Source organism: Phocoena sinus, chromosome 10 (assembly GCF_008692025.1).
Source record: "Phocoena sinus isolate mPhoSin1 chromosome 10, mPhoSin1.pri, whole genome shotgun sequence".
Taxonomy (NCBI): Eukaryota; Metazoa; Chordata; class Mammalia; order Artiodactyla; family Phocoenidae; genus Phocoena; species Phocoena sinus.
In genome coordinates, this window is record NC_045772.1 from 12,628,991 (window position 1) to 12,636,757 (window position 7,767).

Here is a 7,767-nt window from a genome sequence, read left to right on the forward strand (position 1 = left end):
TCTTTTCGTTAACACTGAACCTTTGTGGGGATAGGGGAAGGGGTCAGTGCTTATTCGAGCCAATTTCCGGCTAGAACCCCCGGGACCAGAGAGAAAGTGAGTCAATGTCTCCTGGGAGCTCAGGTGGCGAGTTGGGCTCAGACCTTGGCTTTCTGAGGAACAAAGACCATCAGAACTGGAAGAGGCCCCAGGAGCCACATCTTGACCAATGTTATTTTGGAGTGGAGGAAGCTGAGCTGTCGAGACGGGGAGCAAATTGGCCACTGCTGCACACGATGGGGACGGGACCAGAGCTGAGGCTTCCTGAATTCTAGGTCAGACGTTTGTTTTGTACCATGAAAGTCTGAATAAAGAGCACCTAGAGACCCGCTGTGGAAGATGTTAAGTCTAACCAGCGCCCTGGGAGGGGAGAAGGAGGGAGAGGCAGATGACCTGCCACTCCTTGTCTCCGTCTTTGGGGGCTTGTTATCTTTTAACTAAATGATCCTCCTCCTTTGTGTACAAGAAAAAGAATTTGTTTATTTGGTTGCTCTTGACTCCCAGCCTGGTTTTTAGAGAAATCATGGCAAAGGAGATAGGGCCATAGTTCTGGATTCAGAAGGCCTGAGTTCAGGACCCAGCTCTGTGCTTTCTGACCTTGTCACCCTGGCAAGTCACTGCCTGTGTGGTAGCCACAGTTGTTTTGAATGATCAGACACCCCTTTCCAACCTTCTCCTCCATTGCCAGCCTCCATCAAACAAACATGCTTGGAGAATCTAAATATTTGTTCTCTCAACTTCCCTCGCGTCTAGGTGTGGCTTTTTACAAAGTTTTGGCTACACAGTCTTAAGTGGAAGTCTGCTGGGGGGTTTCTGGGAGGGCTTTTTTTTAATCTATTTTTTTAAATTGAAGTATAGTTGATTTACAATGTTGTGTTAATTTCTGCTGTACAGCAAAGTGACTCAGGTATACACATATATACATTCTTTTTAATATTCTTTTCCATTATGGTTTATCCCAGGATATTGAATATAGTTCCTTGTGCTATACAGTAGGACCTTGTTGTTTATCCATTCTATATATACTAGTTTGCATCTACTAACTCCAAACTCCCACCTCCCCTCCCCCTTGGCAACCACAAGTTTGTTCTCTATGTCTGTGAGTCTTTTTGTTTTTCCTGATAGAAGAGACAGACATCACTGACACTGCTTTCTTTGCTTCCTCCTAATTGAGTGCAGATGTGATGGCTGGAACCGAAGCAGACACTATGTGTCCGTGGGAGAAAGGTCAAGTGAATCGTACACATGCTGGCCATACTTCCAGGTTTCTTGTTAGATGAGAAACCCAAATTCACATTGGTATAAGTTACTGTTGGTTTCTTGTAGCTGAAAGCATTCTTATGTGGTATAAAATAGATAAAATTTTAGGTTATCTCTAGTGAATGACTATTATTTGTCAACCCAGAATCCATTTCCCTTTCTTCTGGTAGCAGCATCCCAGTTTTCCCAGGGGACCCCCTGTTCCTCTACTGTCAATCCACATGGTTGGGGTGGAGCTGACTTCACCTCTGGTTGTACCCTAGGGTCCGTCAGAACAGTTCACACCCTCCCCTCAACCTTCGGGATAGACAGATTGAGAGATGCTTTGTGCCTTGGGTGTGGCTAGTGGCACCCAATGCCAGGACCTTTGTGATAATCCTGGGAAAGGGAGACTCTTCCCCTCAGACCTGAGAGGCTGGCTGACGCAGAGGAAAGCAGAGCGGAGAGATGGGAATGAGGTGGAGACATAACTGAGTTTTAGATGCAGCCCCACTCACACTCTTCAGTTACTTGAGCTGACTCTTCCATTTCAGGAGTCCAGACTTAGTGACGAGGTGGGGCCACTTAGCTTTAAACAATAGTTGTCACCAGAGCAGGGGCTCAAATCCTTGTCGAAAGTGAATCCATGTTTTGCCGAATTCTGCAGATGATCTGTTACGAGCCAGAACGCAGTCCCCGGGCTCCTCTTCCTTATTTGCCCTGTTAACATCTTGCTCAGAAATTTACTAGAGGATTTCTCTCAAGCCATCGCCGCTGTTCCTGTGCGGATCTGCCCTCTTATTAGACCACCATGCAGCAAATCAGCTTCTTGGTCTAATGGCCATAAAAGGTCTTTTCCACCTGACCATCTTCTGCATTTATTTACCTGAGATTACATTAAAAATCCATCCTACAGCCAAGAGCTCTTGGCCCGGCACCTTCTCTTCTCAGATTCCGAGCCTGCCTGCTCTGTGTGTTCTTTTATTCTGTGAATGAACGTGATCTCCATTGGTTTTTGTCCCAGAGCTCCTGGTCCACTTCTCCTTGTGCCCTGTGTCTTCCCTTCCCGCCTCCAGAGGACGCTTTCCAGACCTCCATCCCCTCCTATGATTCTCTGCAGTGGCTCATTGGGTGATCCCCCTGTCCCCACATGGGACCCCTCCAGCACCAGAAGAGGCAGAAAAGCATTTTCTTTGATAGCAAGAGGGCATATTTTAAAGCACAAGAGAAGTGAGAAAAAGCAACCATTGTCCTGTTATTTGTTAACATTTAATTTCTAGAAGTATATACTTAGGGCAAAAAATTCAAACACTGCCAGGCATCAGGGAAAACAAATATTCCTCTCTCCATTCTGTGAGACCATCAGCCCACTCTCTGGAAGTAATTGCTGTCAGGGTTTGTTTTGTATTTGTCTAGGAACTTTCTAGATATATAGATGTGAGTACGCACACACACATAACAAATATTGAGTGTCTACTATGTGCCAGGCCCTGTTTTGGGAATACGGCAGTGTACAAATCAGATAATATCCTTGACCTCATGGAACTTTCATTGTACTGTTGGGAGATAGACAATGAATAAAGAAATGCATAATATGTCAGGTATTGATAAGTACTGTAAAAATTTAAAAATGGGGTAAGGGGTAGGGAATGACAAGGTGTGTATGTGCGTGCTCTCTTAGGAAGGATGGCCTGAGGGGGGCTGTCTGAGTACTATTTGATTGAGGGAGTGAGCCAGGCAAATAGCTAGAAAAGGATGTTTCAGGCAGTGACAGGAAGTGCAAAAGCCCTGGGGTAGGATTGTATTCAGCACTGTGGAGCAGTAGCTGGTAGGAGGCCAGCAAGGCCGGAGCAGGGAGCCCTGGGGAAGATGATGGGAGCCACGGAAACTTCCGTGTTGGCCACGGGAAGGACTTTTTGACTTTATTCCACGTGAGGCAGGGAAGAACTTGAGGGTTTGAGTCATGATCTGACTCACATTCTCCCAGCATCCCTCTGGCTGCGGAGTGAAGAATAGAGCCCAGGTGGGGCGAGGCGAGCACAAGGAAACAGTGGGGAGATGCTCGTGGCTGGCATCAAGGAGATAGAGTTGGATGCTGGGTTTGCTACTTGATTAGAAAAGATAGTCATCAGACAAATATCATATGATATCACTTATATGTGGAATCTAAAAAAATGATACCAATGAACTTATTTACAAAACAAAAATAGACTCACAGACACAGAAAACAAAGTTATGGTTACCAAAGGGGAAAGGGAGGGGGAGGGATAAATTGGGAGTTTGGGATTAACATATACACACTACTATATATAAAATAGATAAACAACAAGGACCCACTGTTTAGCACAGGGAACTATATTCATAATAACCTATAATGGAAAAGAATCGGAAAAAGAAAATATATTTATAACTGAATCACTTTACTATATACCTGAAACTTAACACAGCTTTGTAAATCAACTATACGTCAATTAAAAATATATATTTATAAAGAAAAGATAGTCATCAAAATTGCTGTAAAGATCTGAGCGTGAGCAACTGGAAGAAAGGCGTTGCCATGTGCTGAGGAGAAAGGCTGAGGAAGAAGCACGTTTGGGGTGGGGAGCGAATAGAGTTTGTTTTTAGACGTGTTAAATTTGAGAGTGATGTCAGGTGGCCGCGGCCTGCAGCAGCCTGAAGCAGGGTTTCGGTTCCCAGCCAGAGACTGAGGTCGGGTCGCAGCGGTGAGAGCACCAAATGCTAGCCACTCGACCAGTGGCCAGTGACAAGGCCCTGGCCCTTCGGCTTTGCAGAAAAGAATTCCCACAAAGATGGAAAGTAGTGAAACAAGTAAAGTGTTTATTAGAAGAAAACAGAGTACAGTACGTGGGGATAGACACACGGGGGGGCTCAGAGAGGGAGAGAGTCACGCTCTCGTGGTAGTTTAAATCTGGGTTTTCTTTGGCCAATCATTTCGATTTGCCTGGTTCAGAGTCCGTATTTGGTACATCTCAGGATCCTCCCGGGTGTGCGCGCATCTCTTAGCCAAGATGGAGTCTACTGAAGAGGCCTGTGGGTAGTTAGCATCACTTACTATGGGGTGACGCCCCCTCCCGTTTGACCTCCAAGGAGCTTTTCTGTGCATGTGTAGTCGGGGAGGTCTCCTGACTTTGAGAATGAGGAATATGTGGTCTCATGTTCTATCTGGGCAGGGCCCAGCCTCCTCCCTCGATTGTCTGGCTGTTTTCGTCTTGGAGTATCGGTCCACAGAGAACGAACTCCAACTGTTTGCCCCGGGGGCCCACCTATCTCCTGCCTCAAGGTGACATTAGACAGTCAAGCGGAGGTGTCAGGAGCACTCAAGGAAGAAGTCTAGATGAGAAATTCATTTGGGTGTTATGGTGGATGGTAAGCATGACATGCACTTTGTAGCTCTTCCTGTCAAGAGGAGGATTGTTTTCCCACCCCTTGAATCCGGGCTGGGCTTGTGACTTGCTTTCACCAGTGGATGCAGTGGAAGTGAGAAGTGAATTCTCAGGCCAAGCCTCAACAGCCCTTGTACCTTCTGCCTTTGTGCTGTTGGAATCTTGTGACCACACTACGAGGAAGCCTACTGAGGCCCGGTCACCCTGTGGCCTCAGCTAACAGCCTACCAGACCCAGGCCTGTCTGTGAGTAAGGCCACCTGAGATTCCCCCGGTGGCCACTGACCGACTAGCTGACCGCAGACACATGAGCAGGCCCAGCCGAGATCAGCTAAGTCAGCAGGGAATAGACCAGGAGCCCGGTCAAGCCTGAGCCAAAGAAATCATTATTTCAAGCAACTAAGTGTTGGTGGGATTTATTACGGTGCAGAAACCATCACATTCTGATGATGTGTTTAAATATCAGGATATCTGATCTTTTTCTTACTCAGCTGAGCCCATGATATTGTTCTGAAACATGCCTTTTCCATTCAGTGATGTGTCTAATGACAGTTTCCCATGAGGTGTATTTCAGTCTCTCTCATTATGTTTTTCTTTTTTTTTTTAAACTTATTTATTTATCTATTTTGGGCTGTGTTGGGTCTTCATTTCTGGGCGAGGGCTTTCTCTAGTTGTGGCAAGCGGGGGCCACTCTTCATCGCAGTGCGTGGGCCTCTCACTATCGTGGCCTCTCTTGTTGCGGAGCACAGGCTCCAGACGCACAGGCTCAGTAGTTGTGGCTCACGGGCCTAGTTGCTCCGCGGCATGTGGGATCCTCCCAGACCAGGGCTCGAACCCGTGTCCCCTGCATTAGCAGGCAGATTCTCAACCACTGCGCCACCAGGGAAGCCCCTCTCTCGTTATTTTTAACAGCTGGATGAATATGCTATAATCAGTCATATCAACCAGTGTCTTATTTTGGTGGTTTCCAGGGTTTGCTGTCACAAAGCCTTGGTGAACATTCTTATAGACAGTATTTATATCCATGTGTATTTATCAGATAAGTTCTTGCAAAAACAATTACTGAGTCAAAGAGATGTGCATTTAGAATATGAGTAGTTGTGAAGTTATCGTCCAAGATAATTTATTAATTTATACTTCCTTCTATATGAGAGTGACTTTCATCTAGCCTTTACCAACACTTTGAAATATTTGCCAGCCTGAAAGGTAAAAAAAATGTATTGCATTACTGTTTTACTTACTTTTTTTTTTGTGGTACGCGGGCCTCTCACTGTTGTGACCTCTCCCGTTGCGGAGCACGGGCTCCGGACGCGCAGGCTCAGTGGCCATGGCTCAGGGACCCAGCCGCTCCAGGGCATGTGGGATCTTCCCAGACTGGGGCACGAACCCATGTCCCCTGCATCGGCAGGCAAACTCTCAACCACTGCGCCACCAGGGAAGCCCTACTTACATTTTTAAATGATGGATGAGGTTGAGACTATTTTTGTAGGTTTAGTATCTATTTATATGTTTTTCCTGGGAATCTCTTATTTCTGCTCTTTGCCCATTTTGTGTCTTGTTTAGCCTTTTAAAAAACTGAACCATCAAAGGTCAATGAATATTAAAGAAATGTTACTGTATTTCTAAACACTTTCTAGATGTAGACTTTTAAACTTGAAAGGCAATAAATAATCATTTCCTAACATCATGGTGTTTTACAAGTACAAAACACTTGGCTATATCATCTAATATAATTTCATAGCTAACTTCTGAGGCAGGTCCTGGTATCCCCAGAGAGATTAAGTAACTTTTAGGTCAGGAAAAATTGTGAAAGACTTTGAAATAAGCATGAAAAGATTGTTCTGTCTAGTGCACTCTTCCAGAATTTCTGCCCCTTTCATTGTCTGTGAGCTATTTTTCCACTCTGTATAATTGTTGGAAACTGGTACTAATGCAAATGATACTTGTCTATAGAAATGCAAATGAATTGTGCCTGGTGGAAATGACATTGATTACTTCCCTGTGGCCATTGACCCTTTTTGTCTCTGTTTGTAATTCATTTCAGCATTCCTGATTGCCTCTGCTTGTGTCTGTTCTTTGAATTCTCCTTTGAACTGTTATGATGTCTTACTGGTTCCCCCATTAATTAGTGAGTTAGATAAAACGTTGGCACGTGTTCATTTTATATTTATATGATCGTACTGAAACCAGGGGGGCAGGGGGCAGGGCACAACCTTTAAAAGAATGAGATAGCCGTTGAGGATAGGACATAAACTGGTTAGAACCAATTAGGTCCAAAGTGGTGGAAGATTCAACTTCCAGTAGGCCTTGAGCCTCATTATACGCTCATTGTCATACATTAGCATACACTAAACGAGACTCCCACCAGTGCCATTACATAGAAGGCCAAAAAGTGGGCAGTGGCCCAATTCCTGGAAATCCCCACCCGTTCTCCAAAGTAGTTGGAATAATCCTTCCACTCATTAGCCTATGAAATTACCCAGCCCATAAAAGTTAACCACCCCAGTTTCTCTCTCCCTCCCTCTTTCTTAGGCTTTTCAGCACAGAGTGAGGCTGGCCTTCTAACTAGGCCCCTTTCACAAATCCTGGGAAGTTAAACTCTGAAAAGAGCTTACTCTCTTACCCTTCATTCAAACCAGAAATGACAACATCCCTCCCCAAGCCAGCAGAATAACCAAAGACACTAAATTCTGTTTAAATTTTTAAAGAAATGTTTCTATATTTCCTTCCCTCTTTAGGACATTCATATCAAAGCCAAACAGAATGTGTTAGACATGGGCCTCTTGCAAGGTCATTGAGCGAATGTTCTGCTTGCAGGGGGAGGTCAGTACCATTCCTTCCACCAACCTGGACTGAGCTTCAGGGCACAGAGCCTCAGCTGTTCATGTCAATATCCAGTTACATTTATGAAGTGCTCAGTAGGTGAGCGCTTATGAATGAATGAACAAACCTCTCCTTAGTCTCCTCTGTGCCTCTGTTCTCACCATAGTTCATCTCACCAAAGTAAGGGCCAGAAGGACCCTCAGAAGTCACCTTGTCCAACTGCCTGTTTTACAAATGAGGCCCAGAGTGGGTGAGCGACTGGC